Source organism: Schistocerca cancellata, chromosome 6 (genome assembly GCF_023864275.1).
Source record: "Schistocerca cancellata isolate TAMUIC-IGC-003103 chromosome 6, iqSchCanc2.1, whole genome shotgun sequence".
In the NCBI taxonomy this organism is placed as follows: Eukaryota; Metazoa; Arthropoda; class Insecta; order Orthoptera; family Acrididae; genus Schistocerca; species Schistocerca cancellata.
In genome coordinates, this window is record NC_064631.1 from 634,722,816 (window position 1) to 634,732,894 (window position 10,079).

General features: G+C 44.5%; 1 protein-coding gene across 1 annotated transcript in view; it reads right to left on the minus strand.

Moving 5' to 3' along the window:
* The window catches only part of LOC126191477 (odorant receptor Or2-like), a 34,293-nt gene extending 25,316 nt beyond the window's left edge, over positions 1-8,977 (minus strand). The window contains exon 1 of the mRNA XM_049932361.1: positions 8,959-8,977. The gene's annotated coding sequence lies outside the window, so the exon portion shown is untranslated. The remainder of the gene's footprint in view (positions 1-8,958) is intronic.
* Between the last annotated feature and the right edge of the window lie 1,102 nt (positions 8,978-10,079).

The window sequence follows — 10,079 nt, forward strand, 5'->3', positions numbered from 1 at the left end:
TGACACTGCATGAACATTTACAAAAAGATAATTTTTGCAAATAATCTGGGATAACATAGAACTACATGGGACAAGAATTTTAGATGTCATTCATCCAAACAGACGGGCTGTGTAAAAGAAACGGGAATATTAGAAAGATCTTCGCAGTAGCATTCATAGCAACAAAAACGACTTGTGATGCTATTGCGAGGAAAAACAAATGGCAGGGTGCGAATGTGCTAGGAACTGTCAAACGGAATGCTACTGAGAATCACAAACGTCTCCAAAAATCTCAGAATTGTGACATAATTGATGGCAAAATACCTGAATGACTTAACAACGAGCATAGACGATTGGCAAGGAAGTATAGGAAGATTTGGCAAGGGATAGCAGCAGATGATACGAAAGTCATACCAGATACAGATGAGTTGATGATTTTGGAAGAACATGGGCAGAAATTGGACGAAAAATTAAATACTTCCAAGAGAGAGATGGAAGAAGTAGGCATGGAAATAAGTTCAACAAAAAGTGGAGTAATGAAGGTGAGCAGGAAAAATTAAAATTAGTGAGGGATGTAAGCTATAATGGATAAATTATTAAAGTCTTCAATGGTTACAAGTATCTGGAATATTAACCGAGACAGGAAGCATCAAGGATGAAATTTCGGAGAGACTAGCAAATTATTCGAAATATTATTATTGTTGGTGCTCCAGAAATTATGTTTAAAACTGTCGATTTTGAACCCGTAAGAGCGGCGTACTGAGTTTTATCAACAAGGAACTCTTGAATGCAATCGCAAATCTGGTCCACTACTCGATAAGGCCTCCTTGTTTCACTAAACGACAGAGACGATGCAGAATGCCTTCTGAACTGAAGGAGAGCGACATCAACCAGAGAGCGGCTCGCCAACTGTTGTGTGCTTGTGACATCACTGTACAATGGGACCCTCGACTTGGCCGTTTCACAGGTTCCGGCTGCGTGTACAGCACCACGAAAAACGTATCTGCATGTGAAGACTACGAGAAGGACGGACGATACCAGATTACATTCGACGTCATTATAGGGGCCAGGCACCTAGCACGTAGTGGAATGCCATTGGGCACAAATGATGACCACGTCTGGTTGACTTAGCTGCAAACTTCAAGATCACTCGCTACGTTTGATACTCATTATGCCCTGTGGCTCTTCGCTGTCTTTTAAGAAGATGATGCAAGGCATCCATTTTGTCCTGATTCTTTCAATACAAAAGGTGTTCGACAGTAACACTAGGCAATAGGTTAACCAGATCCCTCACACACTAAGGTCTGGTCATAGATGCCTGTCACTATGTTTGGTGTACTGTGTCACAGAAATGAAGCAGCATGGAGTGACGCGCCCGGGTCTGTTATCCACGCTCAGTTCGTTTCGACGCTCAGTTGGGTGAGAGCCAATCTTGCTGCTAGAGGTGGCAGTCCCGTGGACTAATTTGGGCACCCTTTTCTGCTGTACAGTATACGCACAAAAAAGTAAAACACCGTTATTCGCAGGTAACCCATTGGCACCTTTGCCACAGTGCGAACTAATATCAGCTACTGTCAGTTGTTTGCTGGCGTCGTGTGCCGTAGCGATCGCTTCAGACGGAGTGACGTCAGTTGGTGAGGTGTAGCGTCGACAGATATGGACCTGTGGAGAAACTCTGCGGTAGCTGATGCACCGCGGTGCCCGGGGACCACGGGCTCTCTCCAGCCCCTGGCCCTGGCCACTTTGCCATTCCGAACCACTCAGCCGCCTGCCTCGGCGTTGCAGCTCTCCTGAGAGCGCTGTCACTGCAGGAGGAGAAAGTGCACGTATACACATCAACGACCACACCACGCAAGGTAGCCTTACTTACGTTGTCGTTCTTCCTATCCTCAGAGAAGTGATCGAATTTTCTAGAACACCAAATAAAGCTCTAAACAGTGAGTCTGTGAAGTAATTTGCTTTCCTTCTGCGATCAGTCACAGGAAGAACCAAACTTTACAAGGAATTGGAAAAATGCAGCGGTCAGTTCTGTCTGACGTCAGAATACTGTAGAATTTTGGAAAATTTTTTTAAATGCACGTATTAAGACGTTAATTGAGATAGAAAATCTCTATAGGAATCAACGTGGTATTCCGCAAATAACGATCTTCTGTTACGCATTTCGCTATTTCAATGGTATGAAAGTACGAAATATTCGATCAACTTTTTTAACAGGACTGGGGAGTAACTGGGAAACAGAACAGAGCATAGGCAAATACACAGATGTAACAGTAACGCCCGCAGTACCGCAAAAAAGTGTCATATGATCATTGTCCTACACAATGTTAAAAAGTGACGGTTGGAGCTCAGTGAATCTACTGGATATAGAACAGTAGCATCGGCAGAAAATTGTATAATACTGTAGAGAAACCTCCAGACTTTCGAAGCGTTTTGTTAGATATTTGACTCTGAACATAAACAAATATACTCTAAAGAAGAAAAGAAACGACATTCCACGAAGGAAGAAATATTCTACTCAGGAGAAAGGGGGGAGGGGGGGGGGATATGTGAGGGTGATGTAGATATACAGACGAACGTATGACTAAGAGAATTTGGTTGATTCGTTCAAAAGAAAGAGCTTCACAAATTAAGTCAATAACGCATTGGTCCAAGAAATCACGCAGTTATTCGGTTGCCCTTCATTGAAAGAGATTTTGAATGTCCTCAGGGACATGTGCTAAATTCAGTCCAGCTGGGGCGTTAGATAGTCGAAATACGGAGTTGGTCAGAGGACGCTGCCCAAACTCTCAATTGGAGAGAGATCCGGCGACCTTGGTGGCACAAGTGGAGTTTGCACAGCGCGAATACCTCTACGTCTACATCCATAACCCGCAAGTCACCTGACGGTGTGTGGCGGAGGGTACCTTCAGTACCTCTATCGATTCTCCCTTGTGTTCCAGTCTCGTATTGTTCGTGGAAAGAAAGACTGGCGGTATACCTCTATGTGGGCTCTTATCTCTGATTTTAACCTCATGGTCTCTTAGCGAGATATACGTAGAAGGGAGCAATATACTGCTTGACTCCTCGGTGAAGGTATGTTATCGAAACTTCAACAAAAGCCCGTACCGAGCTACTGAGCGTCTCTCTTGCAGAGTCTTCCACTGGAGATTATCTATCATCCCCGTAGCGCTTTCGCGATTACTAAAGGATCCTGTAACGAAGCGCGCTGCTCTCTGTGGGATCTTCTCTAGCTCTTCTGTCAACCCTGTCTGGTACGGTTCCCACACTGCTGAGGAGTATTCAAGCAGTGGGCGAACAAGCGTACTGTAACCTATTTCCTTTGTTTTCGAATTGCATTTCTTTAGGATCTTTCCTATGAATCGCAGTCTGGCATCTGCTTTACTGACGATTAAATTTACATGGTCATTCCATTTTCAATCACTGCTAATACCTACTCCCAGACAATTTATGGAATTAACTGCTTCCAGTTGCTGACCTGATATATTGTAGCTAAATGATACAGGACCTTCTTTCAATGTATTCGCAGCACATTACACTTGTCTACGTTGAGATTCAATTGCCATTCCCTGCGCCATGCATCAATTCGTTGCAGATCCTTCTGCGTCTCAGTACAATTTTCCATTGTTAAAACCTCTCGATGTACTACAGCATCATCCGCAAAAAGCCTCAGTGAACTTCCTATGTTATCCAGAAGGTCATTTATATATATTGTGAATAGCAACGATCCTAGACACTCCCCTGCGGCACCCCTTAAATCACTTTTACTTCGGAAGACATCTCTCCATTGAGAATGACGTGCTGCGTTCTGTTATCTAGGAACTCTTCAATCCAATTACACGATTGGTCTGATAGTCCATATTCTCTTACTTTGTTCATTAAACGACTATGGGGAACTGTATCAAACGCCTTGCGAAAGTCAAGGAATACAGGAGTAGAAACTCTCGTTGCGTACTGTCGGGCGCGCTAGATGCCTTGTCATAATCGATAACAAAATGGGAGTAGAATATCGTCGAAGTGCCGCTGTGCTTTCAGGGTGCCGCAGACTACCAACACAGTGGTCCTGCTATGACAAGAAATGGCAACCTAGGCCATCACTCTCGGATGCCTGGCGTATGGTGGCCGATAATTAGGTTGGCATCCCACCATCGTTCAGGGTGTCTCCAGACACTTCTTCGGCCTGCATTCTCAGTGAACTGTGTTCAGTGATGAGACCTACTTCGAAATTTGCCCCATTGACTAGCGAAGACGTGTCTAGAGACACCCTGGACAGCGACGGGATGCCACCTTGACTATGGCTGCTACACCGCCTGACATCCTGGAGTGATGATCCGGGGTGCTACTTCTTCTTAGAGCAGGCCATTTGGTTTCCACCGCGGACCCTTACAGCACAGCGGTGCGTCGACGTATCTCAATTTCCGTTTTTCTCGTGGCAAAGCATCGTGGGCTTACATTTCAGCAAGATAATGCACGCCCTAACACGGCGAGAGGTTCTATTCTTTGCTTTTGTGCTTGCCTAATCCTTCCTTGGCTATCAAGGTCGCCGCAACTCCGACCCCCCTCCCCCCCCCCCCCCAATGGAGCACTCTCGGTACTATTATGATGTAACGCACCAGTTGGACCTAATTTGGCGGGAATCCCTCAGAAGGTCGGATAAGAACTCTTTCAATCAACACCAAACCGAGTAACTGGTTTCAGAAGGGCCAGCAGTAAACGGATGCAATACTGACTTGCCCAATTTGTGAAGTTCCTTCCCTTGAATAAATCATCAATTTTTTCTGAAATTGCAGTCTTTGCTTGTCTCTACATGTACATATCTACCGATTTCCATCCCGTTCGAATATTTCCTTCCTGGTGCGTAACACCTACAACAAGAAATGCCTGTCACGCAACCTGGAACTTAAGCACTACACATGTAATACGACGAGAAGCCCTGTATGCCATGGAATGTCTTTCTATGAACCGGAGAGGTCTGATGGAAAATTTGGAAGTCAGAGAGAGAAGAATCCTCAGGAAGATCCTAGGTACGGTAGAAGAAGCTGTGGAATTCAGAAGGCGGCATAACTCGGAGCTCTACGAACATATCTAGAGGCTCTCTGACTGTGCAAGAAAAAAAAGGTTGATTTCTACAGCCAAGTTGCAAGATTGCCTCCAAATAGATTGACCAACCGTCTGTTCACCACCTGGCAAAACAAGAAGGTTGCACCACTTGGTTGACAGAAATCGAGAAGGACATTAAAGAACTGGGAATATCTGATCTCCAGAACCGACAGTCTGTGAGACACACCCTGAACGAAGTCCGAGGATTTCAGGAAATGTCCCGAAGAAAAGGTAGCCCCTGAACAGAGGAAAGGAAGGAGTTACACCGACAGAGGATGCGACAGCACTGAGCAAAGATCAAAGCCCAACAGTTGAACAAGCGTGGCCCAAAGTAGCCCATTCGAAACAAGAAGAAGAAAAGAAGTTGACAGCGGCAACCGGTGGGGGGGGGGGGGGGGGGGGTGTCTGATGGCAGTGAAACAACAAATTTAATTTCAATACATACACAACACGTGTACTGACAGTACGAGAAATATTCTGAAGTATCGTAAACATGGCCAATTTGCGGGTACCTTCGCATGTAAGACATAACTTTTAAATTTCAAGCTAGAATTATCCAAGACGTTTCCTATGGGGAAGTTCAGAGGAAACGGGAGACAGGGATAACTTCGTTGGGAGTGGGTTTAGTGAACTAGCATGAGAGGTCAGAGGATATTTTATGCCGATACATGTACGCTAACTGCAGCGCAATCGGCGAGTTTAGCTAACAATTGTGGGCACTGTTATGTTGAGGAAGTAGGTAGCAGATCGTGTTCCTATGTGAAATATTTGGTTTCCTTCTAACGAATCCAACGTCTACCACCGCTCTGTAAATTATTTGTCCACATTGCAGTATGACAATGATGAAACAGAGGAAATATTTGAAGACTAGAGATAGTACGGTTTCGTAGTGGGCAGCAATCTTACAATCAAAATTAAATGGAGATGGGAGTCAATTGAAAGGTTTTGAGACACAGATAGTGTAGGTACAATGACTGAAAATTGGGTATCAGAAATAGGAACAGATCACTACGATACATGCAACAGCAAACAGAAAACTTCACTGGGAGCTGAATATGATGAAGGGGAAAAACAATACAACAAACAAAGATAACGAATTGTGTGGTTTTTGCAGATCTGATTGAGGTGTACAGCATTTACTGCCGGAGAAGGTGGTGGTACATATTGGCAGAAATAAGCTACATATGGTAATTCCATTTCGGCATTTCGCCTTTCTTTTCCCCCTTCAGCATGAAAACACACACACACACACATGCACTTAGAAAGACACACACACGCATGCGCGCGTGCGCGCGCACTCGATGATCAGCTGGGATGTTATGACCACACTGAATGCCGTCTGGGGGTGCTGCGGTCACATCAAACGGTAAGAAAGTAGCTTATGTACTTGGAGCAGAGATGAATGGGGAATCATTCTAGCGACAGGCTGCAAATGTGGGAATCCAAGGACTTGAATGGTTTTGAGCAAGGTAGTTGTGGTGCGAAGACCGGAAACGGGCGACTCAGAATGGAAGGAGATGGTCGTTTGTTTGCTTACTGTTGTGAGCATGTATGGAAAATGGTTGAAGAACAGCGGCCACGATGATTAAGACGATCAAAGTCGTAATTTGGCGGAATTTCAGTGTTGATATCGTTATTCACAAATATCAAGGAGAATGCACGAAATATGCAAGGCGTGCAACGTTAAGCGATTGTCAGCATTGAATACTATGGTAGTGATCGTACACTTTTACGTGACCCTGAGCGGAGGCCGCTGGCAGCGTAAACTTGCGATCCGATCACAGCACATTGGCTGCTGCCAACAAGCCTCGCCTCATTCTCCCAGAGCAGCCAACTTATGGATTATAAAAGTGATGAATATGTAATGGATTAATGCGTAGCAGAGGTTACAAAAAATTTTATGGTCAGTTTCTAGAAGGTCCAGGTACAACCTCGTCGCTCATTTGTGTAAATAATATTAACAATCACTACACATAACACTGCACACGGATCAACACTATATTCACATTGGTTATGGCGAATAATATTGTTTCATAGTTACGGTTGGCGTTAAAGAGTTAAGAATAATCTAATTAATATTAATGCTATTAATACAAATGCAATGGAAAACTGAAAGTAAAATATGGGTCAAATGGAATTTTTTCAGTGCCCCTATTTAACCCTAAACGATTATTAGATCCTGTTTATTCAAGAAAAATAAATGAGAACATAAACATACGGGAGCGGCACGAAGTTAGGGGCCAAGTGACAACGACCGATCGTTACAATTGGCAATTGAGATAACTTTTAGTTTCAGTGCCCTGACTGTGAATGTTAAGCCAAGGTACCTTCTCTGTGGAATAAATGACACTTTCTTTACTTGCAAAATAGCTTCGTAGAGATAGATTCTCTCACTCTTCTTCCCGTCTCAGCTGATATGACTGGCTCTTCAATTAACGATAACTGTACCGGCATATAACATTTCTTTTTTTCCACTCGAATGAAACGCGGTAAGTAGCCTATAGGCTAGTCACGGCGAGCATGTGGCATCTATGTCAGCTGCATCTACCAAAAATCGAGCGTTTATAAACACTAGGTTGGCGCTAGTCAGTTTATCTTCTCAGTCCGTAGTAAGAAATACATTACACGTTATGTACTATGTGGTATGCAAAGCACCGCGTATTCAGGCCACGAATGGCCTTCCGGGACCATCCGACCGACATGTCACGCTCGGTGGAGGATGCAGATAGGAGGGGCGTGGGGTCAGCACACCGCTTTCTCGGTCGTAAGACGGCAATCTTGACAGAGGCCGCTGCTATTCGGTCAAGTAGGTCCGCTATTGTCCTCAAGAGGCGGAGTGCACCCCGAAAAATGGCAACAGCGCATGGCAGCCTGGATGGTAACCCATCCAAGTGTCGACCACGCACGACAGCGCTTAACTTCGGTGATCTCACGAGAACCGGTGTTAATGTGGTATGCAGAACATCCAATTTCGATAGTTCTATAAATTTGGTCACTGACACATATTTTTTTCGGGGAAGGAAAGGTCAGAGTTAGTCACAAAAGTTAGCTAGCACGTCTGGTGTAATACACATTCTAACAATAAAATAATTAGAACAAAAAGTGGACCCCCTAAGTTCAGTTCTCTTTAGTGACATCACAGGTGAAAATGGGAAAATATTACCCTAGAAGATAAACAATAATGCAGAAAATTGGGGTTTGCACTCTACCGTTCCCAGTATTAAAAAGGGAGACGTTGGAAATTACTAGTGACAGTAACAAAGCTGATTAAAACTGTGTTCTTTACAAGTCTTCGAACAAAAAGAAAAAATACTTGTTTCTCACGTGTAGCACTGGAGACATTCTGTAAATACTGGGGGGCAGTAGAGAGGTAACGGGGAGGGTAAGTCCGCAGCTCGTGGTCGTGCGGTAGCGTTCTCGCTTCCAACGCCCGGGTTCCCGGGTTCTATTCCCGGCGGTGTCAGGGATTTTCTCTGCTTCGTGATGACTGGGTGTTGTGTGATATCCTTAGGTTAGTCAGGTATAAGTAGTTCTAAGTTCTAGGGGACTGATGACCATAGATGTTAAGTCCCATGGTGCTCAAAGCCATTTGAACCATTTTGGGGAGGGTAATGTTGTGAGGGCAGGCCGTCGATCGTGCCTTAGCTAACTCGGTTAGTATCCCTCGAAATGCATGTTTTCGAATTTAACTGCCGGCCCTGCAGGCAGATTTAATCTGTCAGTATGTTTCAGTGCAACCCATATTACGCTACAAAGTGGAGGATCCTGTCCGAAAATAACGAAGCAATTGATTTGAAAAAAATCATGTACACCGGTGCAGCGGGTACTGCACGAGCTTATTCGACTGCTGGAGTGAAACAACGAACATGGTCCGATACTTACGTCTAAAAGCTACTGTACCGTCACACCGTGTTCTGAACACTGTAAGCTGCTTATATGGTACGGCACTACTAATTACCGTTTAATAAATGTCGATCGACCTCCCTTTCGGAAACCGGCGCCGCGCTGAAATGTCGCAACATTTGGCACCTGCGGGCACCAAACAGGACGTGCGGAGCACAGCGCAAACGCTCAGAAATGAATAATAGGTTGTGCGGCACACGACATGTGCCAATCAGCGCGCAGTATTAACGTGCCGCGAACAACGATCTGTTTGATACCGCACGCTGCATAAGTCATCTGAGAGCGGAACGGCAAGCCCCGTATGTAATGTTTGATGTCGGTGGCGAACGCAGCCCGGCCGGTGTAGCGGTGTAAGCTCCGGGTGACGACGCTGCTACGAAATTACGGGACACGCAACATGTCTGCTACGGCCGGCTTGCGTCACTCGCCGCAGGCGCTGTGAGCCACGCTAATTCTCCCACGCGCATGGAATATTGCCCGCAGGAAACCGTGCTAGCACGGCGTTCGCTTTGGAGGATACGGGATCATCCGCTACGGGAATTCCTGAACGTTGCCTCGCGCTTTGTTAAGTAATTAGTTCCCGCTGCTGAAACATTTAGGAACACGAGGTCCCTACTTAGAACTGGCTTTTAGAGAGAAATGTATAACATACCTAATTTCTAATGTGTGAAAAGTGTATTAGACATTTTAGCGTTTTTAATAACTTCGTATATATCTCCTACCTGAAAAGGAACTAAAGAAATTGATGAAAAGGAACTAAAAAACTGTTGTAATTTAATCTCGAAGATACAAGAAGAAAATTTGTTCGACTGTCATACCCGAGGAATACTCTAAAAAACTTTTTTGTCATCGAGAGACAAAGGACTAATTTCGAGATTATTTTATTACTTCTAGTATTAACTAGCCTTTTTGTTCTGATGTGCTGGCGTAAAGAGGTACTGTATAGTTTCATGTCTATGTGTGTGTTAACTGAAGGTGTTAAATGATGAAAAATGTGTTTTATAATTTCTGTCAAGATCAAGCCTAAATCCCATACCAATGGAGTAAAAATTATTCTGTTAATTCGAGAAGGCGAATTTTAGATGGAGGCGACGATCTTT